The 9,829-nt window shown below is 41.5% G+C and overlaps 1 pseudogene; it reads left to right on the forward strand.

Moving 5' to 3' along the window:
• Positions 1 to 1,537: 1,537 nt before the first annotated feature.
• On the forward strand, positions 1,538 to 9,088 carry LOC123822687 (annotated as a pseudogene).
• Positions 9,089 to 9,829: the final 741 nt, after the last annotated feature.

A 9,829-nucleotide genomic window follows, 5' to 3' on the forward strand; every position in this document is an offset into this window, starting at 1 on the left:
AACCACTGTTTTAGAAGAAAGATGAGATTAAAATCAAGATAATATTATTTTATATATTTATAAATGCATTAAATAAAAATTTCAAGTAACTTCCACTTCAGTAGGCAGCAAGATAATGTCCAATAATTGTAAATAATCATAACATGATTAGTAAACATGTTTGAACACTAATATAGACAATAATATTCCACAATTTTAGGTACTTATCAGTAAGCATTTACCTTCATATAAATAAAACAAGCTTATTAGGAAGGGAGAAGTTCAAACACAGATTCTAACCTAGATTGAAAACTACCAATACACTTATTTCTACTACTTTAAAAAAGAAGTTTAATTAGGTATTTTTAAGGAAATACCAAATACAAATAGAATCACTATTTAGCATCCCATTTTCTTATATTAGATAAGGAAATTAAATTTATATATATGCTTTATAACAGATTGAATAAAAGATATAATGTGGAAACTCCTTTTGCAGCCAAATTTTGCAGCCAAAAGTCAACTGCAGATCCTGGGTTTTTAAAGCCAGGACCCATTCAAAGGATTCCAAGAATTGTTCTCAAGTTGTGAAAAAGTATTCCCTCCTTAAATTGATTTTGGAAATGGATTTTAAAAATTAACAAGTTTGAGAATGACACACACAAACCTACCAAGTTATTGTGCACACCGTTTGTTTTGTTATATATAAAATATAATTTATCACACTGGCCAGTGTGGCTCATTTGGTTGGGCTTCATCCCATAAAGCAAAATATTGCTGGTTCAATTCCTGGTCAGGGCACATGCCTGGGTTATGGTTCAGTCCCCTCTCTCACATCAATGTTTCTCTCCCTCATTTCTTCCCTCGCTTTCCCTCTCTCTAAAAATAAATGTTTTAAAGAATATATAATTTATTTATCCATTCATTTGAAAAAATATTTATTAAACTTGTTACATACATGTACTGAACTGGGTACCAGAGTTACAGCAGTGAACAAAACAAACCAAAGATGTATAAAAATATATCAATCTTTGCTTATTGTAAAGCATTCAGGTACAGAAGCATATAGAATACAAAATCAAAGTTATCCTCATGAAGGCTTCCTCTTATAATAACTACTGTTAACAGGTTAGAGTATTTTCTTCCAGACACTGTTTATTTATATATATAGAATATCTTATAGAATAGTATTTTTAAAAAAGCTTTATTGAGATATAATGCACATACTGGATTGTAGCAGAGGTGTCTGACCAGATGTCAGAAGAGTGGGAGAAACCCCAAGGCAGTACAAGAGCCTGCACTCCCTGGAGAGACCCTCCCAGGATGGATCAGAAAGTGCCCATTGAAATCACAACCAAAACCACGTGACAGTCATTCCACACGCTCAGACAACAGTATACAAGCTAGCCTGGCACCAGAATGCATTGCTCCAACAGCCAAGAAGCACAGCGTGACACAGCCAAAGACAACTTGCACAGAGCCTGCTTGGGGCTGAAAAGGTCACAATACTGGTACACAAGTCACACTTGTTAACACAGGTCACACTTATAACAAGGAGATGCCCAAACCTGGGCAGAGATGCAGTGCCCCTGTGCAACTGGAAAACCCTCCTACCTGCTGCTGGATCATGGTGGCAGGAGAAGGGACAGAGATGCAGTGTGAGCTGATGCTCATGGTGGACATTGGTCCATACTTGCTGGGAATTTGGACACTCTCACAGTGAGTAGGATTTTGGGGGAGAGATTTAAAATGGAGGGCTCGCAAAAGCCCTTCCCTTTTTTCATTCCTTATCTTGCATGACTGGGAGCCAGCCCATGGAGGCTGCGTCCTGTGCATAGGATTACGTGTCCTGCTCATGGCTCTTCTGTTGCCCTGCTTGCACGGTCTGGAGCTTGCTCATGTACCATGTGCACTTCACCAGTGGCAGGCTCAGGTGGAGCACTGCAGTCCCACAGCACACAGCACAGGTCCTGGGCTGCTCCCCTTCTCTTGCCCTGAGAGTGGTGCACAGGTGAGTGGGCCAGAATTGTTCATCACCCCTAGGGCACAAGCAGCTGGATGCTGGGGCCCAGCAGACTAAGCCCTTCACATGACCTACTGGCCACAGTGATCTGGCAGTACATGTGGCCCTGGGAGAGGGGAAAGCTGCAGTGGGGCAATGGAGACGCTGGCCTCACAAGTGTGCACTCCAGAAAGGGAGACAGTGTGGAGCTGGAGAGATGGAGAACCATCCATGTAGTAGCCTTGGACTAAAAATAACAATGGAAGGTGCAGGTTTCTGGGCATGGATTTGAATTTCAGTCTTTTTGGGGACAAGGGGACTTCTGTATTTTGCAGAACAGAACGGCTTGGAGCAAGGGGGTCCCCACTCCCCAAATTGGGCACCGTGTTAACAAAACCCTTTTTCCTTCTCCACCAATCTCTGTTTAATGGTTGTGTATGGAGGCAGGTAGCTGAATTCCATTTTGTCCTCTTAACAGAATGTGTGTGTATGTGTGTATAAAATACACATAATATTCACTTGTATAAATGGGACAATTCAATGATTTTTAATATACTGCAGATTTGTGCAACTGTCATCATAGTCTGGGTCAGTGGACTATTAAGTTATGAATATATATAATATTACATGTGCAATTTATTGAGAAATTTACTGATAGAGATAATGGTGATACATAAATGTGGACACATGCTTTCATTTTAGGTCAGTAGTAAACCTTGAAGACTTCCTCTCAGTGTAAGCACAGACAGATTTGTGATCACCACCTGCAGAGAAGAATGCGGTGTCACTTCCCTCTCCCTTGTCAAATTCCTTAGAAAACAGCTGCTGAAAGATAGCTACTTGATAGGATTGATTGTGATAATCCTGTGATTTCAACAGACAAAGAGAAGTTTGTTAACCTACAAAAAGGCTTAGAAGAGTCTGAAATGAACTGGAAAAAAAGTATAGAAAATATTTAAAAACACACAAAATCTGGCACATTTGTGTCTCTTGAAACAACAACGACATTAATAGCTAACAGTTATTTAACCTTTATATGCAAGGTGCTGTTCTAAATGGGTAACATATACCCTGGCTGGTGTGGCTCAGTGAATTGAGTGGCAGCCTGTGAATCAAGGGATTGCTGGTTCGATTCTGGTCAGGACCCATGTCTGGGTTGCAGGCCAGGTCCCCAGTGAGGGGAGCACAAGAGGCAACCACACATGTTCCTCTCCCCTTCTTTCCCTTCCCATCTCTCTAAAAATAAATAGATAAAATCTTTTAAAAAATAAAATTAATTAATTAATTAATTAAAGCTTAACATATAGTACCTCTTTGAGTTCTCACAACAATTTCATGAAGAATTTATGGTTATCATTCTCATTTTACAGACATGGGTACTAAGGTAAAAGAGGTCTACCTTGTGCCTTAGGCAAACTGGCTTCTGAGTCCACACTCTTAACTGAGTTAATGGGATGTGGGTAGGGTGAAGGATAGAGTGGTTTAGGATGAAAAGTAGAGAAGTTGGTGATGGTTTTAGCATAGTGGCTGCTCCCTAGTGAGCACTCACTCACTCTCTCAATGCAATCATTATCACAGGCTGTCCTATACCTTCTAGGAAGAATGGTCATCTATTGTTAGAAAAGGAACATTTCTGTGGCCAGCCTAAGGAACTGATTAGCTGTCTTCGATCAAGACTGCCACCATTCTGCAAGGTAACTGATGCTGCTAGGCCTTCTTTGGGGAACCTACTAGGTGCTGAGCCCAGGTACTGGGGGATGTTTAGACGTTGAGCGTGAATTGCTCTGCCCCAAACATCTGCAGTTCTTGCTGGTGGTTCCTTATCTTTTGACTCATAAAGTTACTGTCTTCAAGTTTCTCAATCACAATGTGGTCTCAACTGAAAATAATCTTTTATATCTGAAATTTGTTTTTGCATGCTTAATATTGATAAGTATCTTTTTAGTACTAGAGAAGCTCTAGACACTTCTTTGTTAAACATCAGAGGCCTGTGGAAAAGCTGGACAAAAAAGGATTGTTTAATTTGGAGATGACCAAAGGGAGAATTTACAGACAAGAATGACAAGTAGCAATTTCCTGTCACAGCCAAATCATAGCCGGGGTGGAAGGAGACCTTAGGCCAAGAGAAGGTTCCGTTACATTTGAATGGCAACTGCCTTATAAAAGGGTTACCCTTTCCAATTTGTAACAGGGAGGAAGAAAGGTGCCCCTTCAGCAGGAAGGAAGTGTAGGGCAATTCTGATTAAAACCAGAGAGGAAAAGTACCAGATAACTCTGTCCAAGACTGGAGTTGGTGGTGGGAGAGAAGGAGAGATCCAAACCAGCAATATTCTCACAGAACAGTTCCTGCATTTTTTTTACATTGGTAAATAGCATGTGTTTATTCACGTTACCTGGCAAAAAAAAAAAAAAAAAAGGAAGTATTATTGAAAATTCATGGTATTTCCAAATTCTGTTTTACTTTTCACCTTTCTATTATGAAAAGTCACAAACATGCATAAGTGGAAAAAAGTGTGTAAAGAAACCTTATGTCTCCACCATCCAATGTCAACGATTATCAACACAGGCCAATCCTGTTCTTGTCTACACTCCTGCTTACCAGATGACTGTTCAGCCATCACTGCACCTGTAATCACCACAGTGAGTACTATCATTTCAGAGTCAAGCTTGCCTCTTTCTTCACTCAGTCCCATCCTCTCCAGGAAGTAATCCGAGGACAGGAGACAGATTGGAGGATACAAGGAAACAGTCTCCACTGACATACAAACTGGGTGAAAGGGAGAGAGGAAAGCCATGGCAACCAGGGAAAGATAAGGAGTGGGGCAAAGCTGCATCCTGGGGCATTGACCCTTCCCCAACCCCTTCCACATGGAAGCAAATGGAGTGCTGGCAGGATGGGGGCCTTTGAATGGTGAGGGATTCCAAGTCTAGGAGGACAGAGAGGAAAATGGGGCAGCTTCTGGGGTGGGAGCATTTAAGATCTTCTGCCAACTCTCTTTCTGGCCCCTGCACTTAAGGGCACATTGTTAGCTGTGAAGGGCTCTGGGGTGTGGGGAGAGGAAGCAGGCACTTGGACTGAGGAGATGCATTTCCAGAACCATGCACATGTGGTGCTAAGGATATACTATTATTTGACTGACCTGAACCTGAGGTGATTTACTGGAACATGGTAAGAAAATTTCTAGGACCAGGTGACCCATCAGCCTCCCATTTTACTTCTGAGGCATGGTGGCTACTTGCACAGTAGACCCACCTATGCATCCAGTCATCAAGTAATAAAAGCTAAAAAATGCAATGGGTTTCCTGGATGGGCACTAAGCCATCGCCTCCATATCACACTGTACTGAACGTTGAAAACCGAGCAGAAATGTGTTCCTTAATCTTTCTGGCCAGGCTCTAATCCATGGAGTTGGTTATAGGAACATCATCCAAAAAACAAAAATGAATCTAAGAAACTTGTTTTTTAAATCTAACCTTATGAAGCCGAAAATGACAAAAAAAAAGCAGACCATAAAAAAACCCTTTTTGTCACGTATTTCATGCTTTTACTCAATCAAAACAGATCTCCTAAATTTGGCATTCAGTAACTTTGCTTTGGATATTTTTCTAAAGGTATCCTGGCTTCCCCCTGCCTTTCATTTTGACAGTCAGGGGGTTTCCTGATCATAACTCGACTTTCTCTCTCAAATTTTTCTAAATTTTCCCCTCCTCACTTTCCAGTGTTCAGAATATCTTAAAAAATTTTTTCCTATTAATACTTTTAGATGTTAAGTTGCACAACAGCACAGCAGTCCTGCCTTGGCTCCTGTCACATGTTCCTTTCACACCTGAGATACGTTTATGAATTAGTCTAGTCTTCTCAACTTCTACTCAAAGTCCGGATATCAACACCTATTTCTATGTAACTCTTGACCTCTGCCTGGGGAAGGCTGAATGATGAAATAATGGAGGAATATTAGTACAAAATTTTGTTTTTTTGAGGAATATTTTAAGTGTTTAGTCAGAGAAGATGCTGATACTACAGCAATGAAATACCAGTAATAATATTTTCAGTTTATATGATGCTCTGCTATTTTTCAGGCCTGTTCACGTTCAGTTGATCTAAGATAATGCTGTGATGTAGATATTACTGCCATCGCCCACAGAAAGAAACTGAAGCTCAGGATTATTAAATATCTTAGCCAACATCTCCCAGGTCATCTAACCCACTCTAGGTCTTAACTCTCACCTATAGGCTAATCATTTCCAAATGTGTTTCAAACTCCAGGCCTCTGCCCTAAAAAAGCCAAACATTTCTGTAAAATTTCCTACAGACCGATTTCACCTGGGTGTCCCACAGGCAGGTGGAATCTCAAAGACAGCCAGCACCAGGTGTTCTTCCTTCACTGTTTCCTATGGCATGCAGCGGCACTAGGAGCTACTTGGTAGCACCAGGGGACAGCACATCGCATCCTGGACCTCAAGAAGTGTTTGCTGCACAGGTGATTTAATAAGCAAGTGAGTGAGTGAGAGGACGAGGGTCATCCTCGGCGCTTCACCCACCCTTTCCCGGGAGATTAATTGGTCATGAAGTCCTGCTGTTTCAACATCATAAATCTCTTTTCAAATCCTTCCCCACCTTTATAATCCCCACCATGACTCCTTTGCTGAATTGTGTCAAGGCTAAAATGAGATTTATACACATAAAAGTGTTTTGCAAAGAATAAACCTCTGATGAATAAGAAGGGATGAATCCCTCTGGACTCTGAGACTAAACATATTGATCCCAGTTTGTCTATTTGCCTTTATCATGGCCTTCACGCTAGGAGATTTTTGTCTTCCTGACCTTCGTTTTTTTCTGAGATGACTTACAGGGGCCCATTGCTTAGTTTTTATGCAAATACCACCCATTGCCATGGACAAGCCTATATAGCTCAAATAGACCCTGATGCTGCTTGCTGCTGCTTGTTTCTTACAGGAGAATCCAGCTCTTGAGAAGGCATTCAGGTTTCAGAGCCTTCACTGCACTTCATGCAACCTTAGGCATATAGTGCTTAATAAATGCTTACTGCTCGAGAGGTCAGTTCTCCTCATCAGCCTGAGTTTTTCTCAGAATTCTATTCTTTATTCTGCTTATATCAGGAAATTTCTTCCTAAGACATCTGACAGAGGAAAATCATCTGGATTAGACTACAGGTTGGAATTTCTAAGAAGCTGCTCATTCTGTTAAACCTAAGTAGACCAGGGTAGGAGTCCTAGACTCTGACAGACTAAAACTGTCATGTTTTATACATGTATAATGCCCACAGACATACATCCAAAACAATGAGTAATATTAATTAAAATACCTAAAGCACAACAAGAATCATAGAACTGAAAAAAAAAAGAGTATGTGTGTCAAAGAGTTCCTCACCCTCATCTGCTACAGCCCATCAGTCACCAGGTCTTGTGGCTTCTCTCTTTGACACAGGTGTTCAATATGGTATTTCCTTTCCACACTTTGTCACCATTTCAGTCCTGGCTTTGCATAGTCCACCCACCTCCACTGCCTCAGTTTCTTCACTGGACTCTTTCCCCCTAGTTAACCCTTACTCTATTGTAGTTTACCCTCAGTCCCAGAAAATGCCCCCCCAAACACGATTTCATTGAGCTGTCCCGCTGCCCCAAATCCACACCTTCAAGGTCTCCCTAGGATTCACAAGGACAAGGCACATCCCTAGAATTCACATCCTTGGACAGATGTTACACCTGCAATAACTTTTATTTATTTTTATTAACAACATTTTAAAATGATTTTAGAGAGAGAGAGAAAGGGCAAGAAAGAGAAACATTTATTTGTTGTTCTACTTATTTATGCATTCATGGGTTACGTCTTTTTTATAGAGTTTTATATATACATTTTATTATTTTTTTAAAATTCTCACCCAAGGATGTGTTTATTGATTTTGATTTTTTAGAAAGCAAGGGAGAAAGAGACAGAGAGAAACATTAATGTGAGAGAGAAGCATGGATCAGTTGCCTCCTGTACATGCCATGACCTGGAAGCTAACGCACAAACCTTTCACTGATGGAACAATGCTCCAATCAACTGAGCCACTGGCCAAGGCCATTGGTGGAGTCTTGTATGTGCCCCAACTGGGGATTGAACTCACAACCCTGGCATGTAGGGATGATGCTCTAACCAACTGAGCTACTTGACTAGAGTTTTTTTGTTTTTGTTTCTGTTTTTATTTTTGCAAGAACTTTTTAAATCTAGTGTACTCTCTTGTCCAACTTTCTCTGACTCTTCTTCACAGAGGATGACTGTGGGTTGTCCCTTAAAACCTGGAAAGTTGTCATCCACATTTTACATGGTTAAAGATCTGCACATGGATGTAACTGGCATGCCTAAATTACGAAAAGGCAGGCTCTAAAGATGAGTGACTGAGGATCTGGGGGTCACCCAAAGCTCCAACCAAAACCTGGGAGCAATATCAAAGAAGCAGGATTAAAAAGTGATGGTAGGAGACAGGGATGATGTGGCTGCAGGTGCCTTGTCCTGGCTGGGGCCACCACCTTCATTCCTGGGACAGTGGAGCTACCCACTTTGGAGGATCTGAAAGTGCAGGAGGTGAAAGTCAGTCCTGCTGTTCTTAAAGCTGTGGTGCATCACTATGAAGCTCAGTATGATAAACCCAGAAGGGGCTCATGCGGTGCCATTGGGAAGAGAAGGACCTGCAGCAGAGTTTAGAGAAAGGCAAGCTTGTCAACAAGTGCACAGATAAAATGTCACTGCGCAGTATTCTACTTTATACAATTCTAAACCTGCATTGATTATTATGGGCTGCAACTGTTGCTGTCACAAAGAGCAGGCAAAGTTTTACACAAGTATATGCTGGACTGGGTGTGACCCAACCTGGGAGAACCATCCAGGGCCACCAAAGTGAAAACACAAGACCTTTACCAGATAATCGCTACCACTCAAGATCAAGACCAGAGCCCAACTTGGAGGTAGAAGGAGACTTGCAGCCTGCCAGACATGCAGCCATCTTTTTTCCTGCTCCGTGTAGCGATGGGTCCATGACCCACACTCAGTCACATGCCCAGACAACAGCAGACAAAAACTCACATGTGGTTTATGAACATTAACAAAAAAGTTAATTTATGTGACTTGGCTGTTATTCTATGCCATTTCCTGGCCCTTAAACAATTTAAAGGGAAAAAAGTGATTGTAATTTGGCAAAAAGAAGCAAACAAGGAAGTTGATTCAGAGAAAAGGTGTGACTAGAAGGGAACCTAAGGAGCAAGAAGGAGTGGACAGTAGCCAGCTGTTAAGTCAACCAAAATGTCTATCCATGTCTCTTGACTGGGAAAGTGCTGGTCAGGCTCTGAAACTGGAGAACACTGTAGTCATCTGGCAATCTCCTTCACTAGGTCATGATACCAGAACAGTCTCTTAACCACTCAGTTTCCCTGGAATGGGCCCTGGTCAGCCAGGCTGGCTGCCAGTATAGTTTCCCCTGCAAATCAATGCGTTGTCTACATGTGTGACTCAGTCTTGGTGAGCTTGGTTAAGGAGAGGCCACTGTTGAGAAATGAAACCACTTCCACTTCAACAACAATAATAATTAACAAACAAAATAAATTTAACTCTTAAGCCTGAGGAAGAGCTTTCAGGACTACACTGAAGTGACCTCATAATGGACAGTGTGCTCACCTCTTGGGCACAGTCCCTGCATCACCCTGTGCTGAATGCACCACTGTAAAATCATATGGTAACACTCTCTTCATCTGGATTCCATTTTCTCTCCGGCTACCCCCATCCTTTGGGGCTCTCTAGGCAATTTTCTCTTGCTCTAGAAAACCTCTTCCACTGTCCCTCCTGATTTT

This window comes from Phyllostomus hastatus, unplaced genomic scaffold (genome assembly GCF_019186645.2).
Source record: "Phyllostomus hastatus isolate PE091 unplaced genomic scaffold, TTU_PhHast_1.1 phas_contig_41, whole genome shotgun sequence".
Classification (NCBI taxonomy): domain Eukaryota; kingdom Metazoa; phylum Chordata; class Mammalia; order Chiroptera; family Phyllostomidae; genus Phyllostomus; species Phyllostomus hastatus.